The sequence below is a fragment of the Physeter macrocephalus genome, chromosome 6, assembly GCF_002837175.3.
Source record: "Physeter macrocephalus isolate SW-GA chromosome 6, ASM283717v5, whole genome shotgun sequence".
Taxonomy (NCBI): Eukaryota; Metazoa; Chordata; class Mammalia; order Artiodactyla; family Physeteridae; genus Physeter; species Physeter macrocephalus.
In genome coordinates, this window is record NC_041219.1 from 87,560,671 (window position 1) to 87,571,491 (window position 10,821).

General features: G+C 43.7%; 1 protein-coding gene across 1 annotated transcript in view; it reads right to left on the reverse strand.

The window, feature by feature from the left end:
• Positions 1-2,045: 2,045 nt before the first annotated feature.
• ACVRL1 (activin A receptor like type 1) overlaps positions 2,046-10,821 on the reverse strand; it is a 27,075-nt gene continuing 18,299 nt past the window's right edge. Inside the window, exon 10 of the transcript XR_003680356.2 lies at positions 2,046-2,133. The gene's annotated coding sequence lies outside the window, so the exon portion shown is untranslated. The remainder of the gene's footprint in view (positions 2,134-10,821) is intronic.

Sequence of the window (10,821 nt, forward strand, 5' to 3'; positions counted from 1 at the left end):
GGACGCGCAGACTCAGCGGCCATGGCTCACGGGCCCAGCCGCTCCGCGGCATGTGGGATCTTCCCGGGCCGGGGCACGAACCCGTGTCCCCTGCGTCGGCAGGCGGACTCTCAACCACTGCGCCACCAGGGAAGCCCCTCCATATACCTCTTGACCCTACAATTCCAGCTGTAGGAATTCATCCTAAAGAAATATTGTAATCGGACACTTGCATAAAGATTTGAAAATCGGGAATGTCATCACAGCTTCAGCTGAAATAGTAAAATACTGGTAACAAATGAATATTCAAAAAGAGAGAATCGTTCTTGTAAGGTACATCTATACACATGGTTGTAGAAACTTTAATGATGCAACAAGATGTTTATGACATACAGTTAAAAGGGGAAAAGCAGGTTATAAAATATGTACTAAAATACAGTATATTCTAATATTTATGTTTTAATTATCATAAAAAAGAGCTGGAAGGATATTTAGCAAAATGTTTACAAGAGTTATCTCTAGGCAGTGAAATTACAAATATTTTCCTCTTGACTATATTATCAACATTTTCAAAGATGACTATATATTAATTTTACTTTTGTAACTAAAACAATCAATGTAGGTATAATGTAAGTAAGACACAAGGATGTACTGTAAAGCACAGAGACTATAAGCAATATTTTATAATAACTTTAAATGGAGTATAATCTATAAAAATATCAAATCACTATGTTGTACACTGGAAATTAATATAACATTGTAAATCAACTATACTTCAACTAAAAAAAGTAAACTGATTTAAAATAGACTTATCCACAAAGATACACATTGCAGCATGATTTACAATAGAAAAAAACAGAAAAGATATGTATATGTATATATATGTATATATATATATGGAATGACTTAATAAATTACATAATACACTGTTATTAAATATTATGAAATCATTAACATGATGATGAATTCTGTATAGAAATCTTAAAATGTTTATGATATAAGTGAAAAATACTGGACACAAAATAGACTGTGCCCCATGATCATAAGTATGTAAAGTATGTATGCAAATATTTGCTTCAATTTGGTAGGGCGAGATTATGCATAATTTTTTTCCTTTCTTTCAAATTTACCAAAATATGCTACCTAGCCTTTTTGTTTTTTTAAATTAATTTATTAATTTATTAATTTATTTTTGGCTGTGTTGGGTCTTCGCTTCTGTGCGAGGGCTTTCTCTAGTTGTGGCGCGCGGGGGCCACTCTTCATCGCGGTGCGCGGGCCTCTCACTGTCGCGGCCTCTCTTGTTGCGGAGCACAGGCTCCAGACGCGCAGGCGCAGTAGTTGTGGCTCACGGGCCTAGTTGCTCCGCGGCATGTGGGATCCTCCCAGATCAGGGCTCGAACCCGTGTCCCCTGCATTGGCAGGCAGATTCTCAACCACTGCGCCATCGAGGAAGCCCTACCTAGCCTTTTCAATTAAAAAAAAATTACTCATGGGATGATACAGTGCCCTGAACCTTATTTCTGAAACTATTCTAGAGAAATGGGTACAGAGAGTTCTGACATCCCTTCTTCAGTCATTCATCCTTTGAACGTAAAAATAATAACATTATTGTCATTATTTCTTGATTACCTACTGTCTATATACATACCTCATTTCTAACTTTCACAATAACTCTGTAAGACAGTAGATTACTTAAGACTGTGTTGATTCTAAGTAATAGAAATCCAGTCTAGCTATTTAAGAAGAAACAAATTTTTTTCTTCTTTAGCTTCTCCCAGACTCAGTGCAGCTGGTCTCAGGCAGTGCCTGCAAGCAGGATATCAAATGGACAAGACTCTTTCTCCGTTTCCACTCTCTTCCTCCCTGGGCCTCTGCTTCATCTGTTCCTCTGCTTCCCTCTTCTCTGATGCAGACCAGCATTCTCTGCATCCCATCCACAAGGAACATATGGCCCCTGACAGTCATCAGGTCTTTGCTCAGTACAGCTGCACAGCAAAGATTCTGGTGTGACGCTCTCTGGATCACAACTCCTCATTCAGGAGGTAGGGACTGATGGTCCAGCTTGGGTCAAGTGTCAACCTCTGGCCCAAATATCTGTGGGGAGTGGGCTTGGTCATGTTGTACAAACACGGCTATCAGGGACCACCACTGTTCCTATAGAAATAGGGAAGAAGGGGCGATTCCCAGAAAAAGTGTGTGAGCATGGAGAGGTGGAGGTGGGTCAGGTAGTTGGAAAGAAAAATCTATATATGCTAGACAAAGCAGGTATTACTATTCCTCTTTCTACAGATGAGGACACAGAGGCTCAGAGGGGTTAGTCTACAGGCTCAGCATCATACGCAGAGCTTGAAAACAACAGAGCTGGAATTCGAACCCAGGTCTGCCTCTCTCCGAAGTCCACTTCATCGCACCACCACACATATTTACTGATGAATGCAAGTAGTCAGACCAAGAATGTCCTAGACAGCGGGGAGAGCATACGCAAAGGCCCAGAGACAAAGGGAATGGTGGGTCTAAGGAGCTAAAAGGAAGAAGTCTAGTGTGGCTGGAACGTGAAGATGGAGGAGGACTGTGGAAAAAGATGTGGTCAGAGCTGCGGGCTAGGTCAGATCGAGCAATAGAGGCCTGTTAATAAGGAGTTTAGACTTTAACCTGAGGGCAGTGACATTCAGCGGAGAGCATTATGGAGTGTCCATTCGTATTTTAGAGGAACTTCTCCAGCCTTCAGTGTAAAGGATGAGTTGGAAGGGCTAGATGGATGCAGGAGAGCAGGGGGACATTCCACTAACCTAGAGGAGGTATGCTGGTAGCTGGGACCAGGATGGGGACAGAAAGAGGTGGATGGAGTTGGAAAGATAACTGGGAGGTAGAACGGACAAGAATTTGTGTTTGATTGATGGGGGCGGAGGTTGGTGTTTGGGAGAAGGTGGTCATGAACGGATCTCCTGTGTTTTCTTGGCTAGTAATACTGTTCTCTGAACATCAGGGGCAGAGCAGGTTTGGGGTGACAGATAACGAGTTCTGTTTTGGACATGATGCATTTGAGACGTCTGGGAGATATCCAAGGAGCTGTTCAGAAACAGCTGGGTCTTAAGGTCTAGAGCTCAGGGTGGAGGTGGGGGCCGGAGACACAGATTTGAAAGTCGTCATCAATGAGCGTTAAAGCCAAGGTGTGATAAGCCTCCACAGTAGGCGTGTGCAGATGGAAAAGAGGACCTCAGACTGAAAGCCAGGAACACCAGCATTTACAGGAGAGGTAAAGAGAGGCCTTCAAAGACATCTGAAAAGGAGCCGCCAGAGAAGCTGGAGAGAGACCGGCAGCGTGTGGCAGGAAAGCCAAGAGGCGGGAGTGGTCAGCGGTCAAATGTTGCCGAGAGGTCGAGTTAAAAAAGGAAGGACTGATAAGGGTGCACCGGATTTCGCAACAAGGAGGCCAGGGGTAACCTCCAGGAGATCAGTTTCCGTGGCAGAGCCAGAAGGTGGTGGACTGAGGAGTGAGTGGGAGGTGCGGAAGCAGAGACTTCACCAATAAATATGACCACGAAGGCAAGGGGAGAGGGACTGGGGTGGTTGGCAGGGGGGTGGGGCTGAGAGTATTTGGTTTGCGGCAAGTTTACAGCCTGGTGGGAAGGACTTCATAGAGAAGGGCAAGTCGAGGATTCATTTCGAAAAGTGAAGGGCCATTAAGAGTGAGGACCTGAGAGGGGGACCTGAGGAGGGCGAGGTACGGGTGCGGTGAGTTCATGGGTTTGGTGTCTGCAGTTGAGAGCATCCTGGGGCTTATCATTTCCTATGCAGGAAAAGGCAAAATCAGCGGAGATCTGAGAGTAGCAAGCCTCTCATTTACACAACTGTGATACATCCATTTTTGTGTTTTTACCTCAATACTGTGGGATCAAATTTGAAAAAAAAATTCAAACTTTTATTGAAATACAGTGAAAGTGCAGATCCAGTAAAATTGTGGAAAGGCTAGTTTGAATGAGTGAGTATTGGTTAAAAAAAATAATAATTTTATTCATTTCAGGTAATACAGTAACACAAAATATTACCTAGTGGTTGGGAAAGAATCATTTGTAATTAGCATAGAAATTGTTTGGAATGTAAATTAGTTTTTCTGAAGTACTTGACTATGCTTAAAAACAGTACTTTAGTATTTTAAGAATTTCCCTTGTGGGGTGAAGCCACTTTATATCTATTTTAAGACCTTGTTAAGTCTGCTTAAATGTAGTTAATTTTCTTTTTTTTTTTTTTTTTTCTGGAAAAGATACTGGCTACATCAGAAAACAGTTTCTGGCAAAGGTAAGATTGTGCAACTGTGCACCGCATGGCACTTTCCAAAGGCCATTTCCACCAGAGAGCAGATCTGATTGCTGGAGATTGTTACTAAGGAAACGGTGGGCGTGAATATAAATTTCATTTCACAAAAGACCTAACCAAAGTATTGATCCAAAAGGAGCAGCCAGTAAGTACAGGATGAGGAGTCTTCTTCTAATGGAAATAAATACATACACACACATATATATATATTCATACACATGTACCTAGACGTATAGGTGCATACACACATATATCTGCAATCATAAACTTTCACCTTGCCCTGCAAATCTCTCTTTTTTAGCTGCTGCCCAGATGAGGAGGCCGGGGAAATTAGAGAGCCAGGGGCTAGGGAGAGGGATTGCTTTTCTTTCCCCTGATTTGAGAGAGGGACAAAGCAAGAGTTTTTTATTTGTTTGTTGTTTTTGTTTTTTTTTTTTCGGTGGCACCACTTGGCATGCACGACCTTAGTTCCCTGACCAGGGATCACCAGAGATCGAACCCGTGCCCCCTGCAGTTGAAGCGCCGAGTCCTAACCCTGGACCACCAGGGAATTCCCAGCAAGAGGAATTGACACAGACCTTGTAGCTCTGCAGAACCGAAGCCATGAGCACTACTGGTGAGAAGAGTGCACTCTCATTGGTATTATGATTATTTATTGAACAACAGTTCTGGCCAGGCCCCTTGTCCAACATGATCATGATTCCTCATATTATTCCCATTTCAAGATGAAGAAGCCGAGTATTCTGTGCTGTTTCATGCCCAGGATCACAAGCTTCTGAGTGGCTGAGTCAGGACTCAGACTCTGTGGTTTTGTTGTCTTTTCCCCCTGTACTTATGGGCCTCAGGTTAATCACGTGGTAGCTTGTTATCATCACTGGCCTGGGCAAGGCGGCAAGGCCTCTCTCAGATTGTATTTTCCACCTCTTTCTCCAATCCCCTTTTCAATCTTCGTCCACCTTGCTCCCCTCACTGCACAAGCATTCTAGCCAGCTTGTGTCCTTAAGTACAGGGGTATCCTTGTTAAGAATGTAGTGTTGTTTTGAATATGTATGAATTCTATTCTTATTGTGTGTGTGTGTGTGTGTGTGTGTGTGTGTGTGTGTGTGTGTGTGTGTTAAGAACACTTGACATAAGGTCTCCCCCTTAGCATATTTTTAAGTATACAATACAGTATTATTAACTAGAGGCTCTTTGCTATACAGTAGATCTCTAGGCCTTGTTCCTCCTGCATAAATTAAACTTTGTACCCTTTGCCTACTTCCACCCCATTTCCACCTCACCCCAGCCCTGGGAACCACCATTCTACTTTTTTCTTCTATGAGTCTGACTATTTTAGATTCCTCATCTAAGTGGTATCCTGCAGTATTTGTCCTTCTGTATCTGGCTTATTTCACTTAGCATGATGTTCTCCATGTTCATCTACGTTGTCACACACAGCAGGATTTCCTTCTTTTTATTTTTAAATATTTATTTATTTATTTATTTATTTTTGCCACGCGGCACGCGGGATCTTAGTTCCCTGACCAGGGATCGAACCAGCGCCCCCTACACCGGAAGCGCGGAGTCTTAACCACTGAACCACCAGGGAAGTCCCAAGATTCCGACTTTTTAAATAGTTATATTAAAATTAATTAATGGCTGGATAATATTCCTTTGTTTGTAAATACTACATCATTTTCTTTGTCCATTTGTCTGTCGATGGACGTTATTTTGTTTCATGTCTTGGCTATTGTGAGTAATGCTGCAATGAACACAGAAGTGCAGAGGTCTTTTTAGGATCCTGATTTCAATTCCTTTGGATATATACCCAGAATTAGGATTGCTGCATCATAGGATAGTTCTATTATGCATTCCAAATTTATGTAAAAGGCACTGTGCTATAGCCAGCCTTCTCTTTCTGCCAATCAGTTTTATATTTTAAAGATCTATCCACGTTGCTGTATGTATATCTGGTTCCTTGCTTCTGATGCATGACATAATGCTCTGAAATATTCAACCACAACATTTTACTTATCTGTTCCCCCAGTGATGGGCACCAAGGTTGGCTCCAGCTCCCTGCTACCACAAGCACCCTGTGTTGAACGTCCTCATGCATGTCCCCCTGGGCACTTGTATGAGAATTTCTCTGAGATGTGACCCAGAAATGGTATCATGAGGTCGAATGGCATAGGCACACCCATTCTCACTAAGCAATGCTGCAAAGGCTATACCAGTTTATACTTTGCAAGAACTGAACAAGAGTTCCTATTTCCCCACCTCCTTGCTAATACTTGGCACTACTCACTTTTCTAATTTTGCCATTTTGATAGGTATTACTTTTATGTCATTTGAATATGCATTTCTCTGACCCCTAGTGAGTTTTAGCATTCCTTTTTCTACTTGTCAGTCATTTGGGTTTCCTTTTGTGTGAGTGAACTCTTCATGTATTTTGCCCATTTTTTTACGGAGTCTTGTTGATTTGAAGTTTCTCATATATTGTAGATAGTATTCTCATATCTTGTAGATATTAATGCTTAACAGTCTTTTAGGGATTGTAAATATCTCTTTTGGTCTACCATTTATCTATTAATTTTATTAATTCATTAATGTTAAATTTATGGTGTATCTTTGAAGAGTATACTGATATCATCATATCCATATAGTTCTTCGTTTTGTAGTTTGTGTTTTAAGAGTCTTGTTTAAATCCTTCCTCATACCTAGGTCACAAGGATGTTCTCTTACATTTTCTTTTTTTCTTAGATTTATTTATGGCTGCGCTGGGTTTTTGTTGCTGCGCACGGTCTTTCTCTAGTTGCAGCGAGTGGAGGCTATTCTTCATTGCGGCGCGTGGGCTTCTCATTGCGATGTCCTCTCGTTGCAGTTGCAGAGCATGGGCTCTAGGTGCGCAGGCTTCAGTACTTGTGGCGCATGGGCTTAGCTGCTCTGCTGCATGTGGGATCTTCGCGGACCAGGGCTCGAACCCATGTTCCCTGCTTTGGCAGGCGGATTCTTAACCACTGAGCCACCAGGGAAGCCCTACATTTTCTTTTATTACCCTTACAGTTTTGCCTTTCACATTTTGGTCCTTAATCCATTTGGAGTCCATCTTCGTATACGAGGTAATGTAGAGACCTAACCATTTTTCCTCAAAAATGGTTTGAGGAAACCAACACTATCTGAACAACCTAGCCTTTCTTCACTAATATTTAGTTTTACTGAGATATAATTCATATGCCATACAATTCACCCATTTAAAGTGGCTTTTAGCATATTCACAGGCTTGTACAACCATTATCACAATTAATTTAGAACATTTTCATCACTCCCCCTGGAGAAAACCCACTATACCCTTTAGCCATCATCTTCACTAATTTTTTTTGTGTGTGTGTGGTATGCGGGCCTCCCTCTGCTGTGGCCTCTCCCGTTGCGGAGCACAGGCTCCGGACGCGCAGGCTCAGCGGCCATGGCTCGCGGGCCCAGCCGCTCCGCGGCACGTGGGATCCTCCCAGACCGGGGCGCGAACCCGGTTCCCCTGCATCGGCAGGCGGACGCGCAACCACTGCGCCACCAGGGAAGCCCCATCTTCACTAATTTTTGATGACACCTTTATCACATATCGGTTCTCAGGTCTATATGGATCTGTTTCTGAGCCCTTAATATGTTCTACTTGTCCATTTGTCTAGTACTATTCTATTTCTATTACTATGGCTTGTCTTATGTATTATTATCTGCTATGGCAAGTCTCCCCTCTTCACACTTTTTTGAAATTGGCTTAGCCAAATTCACATATCCTTTGACCTAGGAATTCCACTTTTTAGAATTTATCCTATGGATATACTTGAACGAAGCAAAATGACATATATACATATTTAGTCATTGCAGCATTGTTTGCTATAGCCAAAAATTGGAAACAATCAAAAATTCCAAAATGGGGGACTGGTTTAATTATAGTACATTCAAAGAGCAGAATACCATGCTGTTGTTTAAAAGAAGAATTAGAAGAAGAAGAAGAACGAGAAGGAGAAGAGGAAGAGGAAGAAGGAGAAAAATGAAGAAAGAATCTTAAAGCTCTCTATCTGCTGATATGGAAAGATCTCCAAGACATATTATTAAGTGAAAAAAGTAAGGTGTTGAATAGTGTATATGTTACTTTTGTATAAAGATGGGGAGGGACAAGGATCCATATTCAAATTCACTTATATCCAAACAAAGAAACTTTGAAGAGACAGAAGCACAAGAAACTAAGACCGGTAATTTATTTGGGGGTCAGGGAACCTTGGCAGATGGGAGACAAGGATGGGAGGGAGAGATTTCACTGTCTGCCTTTTGACACTTCTGTTTTTGAATCATGCGACTATATGACCTATGCAAAAGCTAAGCTAAAATAAGGGAATATTGATTTAGCTCTTCATGAATTTATATTCTTCCATATAAAATTTAGAATACATTTATTGAATTACTAAAAAAAAAAAAAAATCCAAGTCTTGACTAGGATAAAACCCTCTGGTCCTCCTCTCAAGGGTCAGAAGTACACTGACAGCTTTGAGGGCCTGAAGCCAAGAGAAGGCCCTGGTCAGGTGGTAACCAGGATGGGAAACAGTTCCGAATTCAGGAGAAAGACCTCAAGTTGTAGATGGCTGTTGGTTTTCTTTTAAACCCTGGCCATGTAGAACCATTTATTCTGCTCCTTTATGTTTGCCTAGCTGTTTTATTAAAGAATGATCTCTCCAGGGAAGAGGGGAAAAGAAGTATCTAGTATAAATCTTTAAAACAACCCTGTCTGAACTTCCCTGGTGGTGCAGTGGTTAAGAATCCGCCTGCCAACGCAGGGGACACGGGTTTGATCCCTGGTCCGGGAAGATCCCACATGCCGCGGAGCAACTAAGCCCGTGGGCCATAACTACTGTGCCCATGTACCACAACTACTGAAGCCCGGGCACCTAGAGCTCACGCTCCGCAACAAGAGAAGCCACTGCAATGAGAAGCCCGTGCACCGCAATGAAGAGTAGCCCCGGCTCGCCACAACTAAAGGGTGTGCACAGTAACGAAGACCCAACGCAGCCAAAATAAATAAATAAATAAATTAATTAATTATTTTAAAAAAACAAAAAAACCCTGTCCATGATCCATGACTACTTGCACTAGTGAGGACAAAGCCTCATCACCCACCTGGTGGCAGGTTATCTTAACTGCAGGCCGAGTGCTTGAGAAAAGGGCCTTTGTTGAGCTGAGCTTACAAAACCAAACCCAAGAAGGGCAGTTGGACACGCTTTTCAAACTTGTTTGTTTTCTTTCCCTAAACATCAGTCCAGCTTCTTGTCCCAAAGGATCATAGACTCCAAATTAGTAGAGTCAAAATTAATGAGATTTTCCAGTAATGAGCCCGAGACTAAAATGATGGAAAATCCACTAATTATAGACTATGCAGCCACCTAACCACGACTTGGATCCAGGCCTCTGGCGGGGAGCGAGGAGAAGGGAAAGAGGGAAGGTCGTAGATGCAACCTGTGCCCGACAGTCCTTCCTTCCTGCTGCCACTGCCCTTTTCCTTGCACTTGGGGGCCTCACAGCCCCCAGAGTTTCCTGCCTCTGAACTCCTACCCACCTCCTGCCCCCAGGTCAAACCAGGCCCTGCTTCTAAGGGCTCTGTAAGGCTAAATTCCTGGAAACTGCAAAATAGGGCCCATAGTGGAGGTGGGGGGTATGTTTTTGCCTCAGTTCTGGGAAGCAGTGGGGGAGGAGTGCAGGGAGAAGGAAGAAGGGTAGAAAAGGCAGACAAAATGCCCATTATACCCAACCCCTGTCAATTTCCTTTTTTCATCTCTTTATCAGTGTTTGTTGACTGAGCTTCTTATCAACAGGAAACGCCTGCCTAAGGGGATGAAGCAGGTCCAGAGGGACTGGACGCCAGGGCCCAGGAGCTCTGGGTGGTACGGTGCTGCTATCCAGCCTGGCTGAGTGGCCTCATGATTCCCAGGACCCAGCAAGTCTCCCAGGCTCCTCACCTTGGCATCTGGTGAATCCTTAGGTCTCCATAGTAAGACACTACAGCAGACAGGCCCTGATGATCCCCTTGCCGGGGCTCCAGCCCTAGCCTTCTGTGACCAAGGACAGGTCACCAAACGGCTCAAGCTGTGACGTGAGAATTGTCCTTGCCCCTAAAACCCACCAGCCCCCCTCTTTTCTAGCTGAGAGACCAAGTTACCTGCCAAGGTCAACAGACGTCTTAGTAAGTCACCCTAACTGGCCCTCCTAGCATGTTTGCCTTGAGCCCTCAGAGCATGGTGCCTATTCTGGGCATCCAGGCCTGGGACAATTAGGTGCTTGGCACAGACTTCTATTTTTGTTTTGTTTTTTTTTTTTTGTGGTACGCGGGCCTCTCACTGTTGTGGCCTCTCCCTTTGCGGAGCACAGGCTCCAGACGCGCAGGCTCAGCGGCCATGGCTCACGGGCCCAGCCACTCCGCGGCATATGGGATCCTCCCGGACCGGGGCGCGAACCCGGTTCCCCTGCATCGGCAGGCGGACGCGCAACCACTGCGCCACC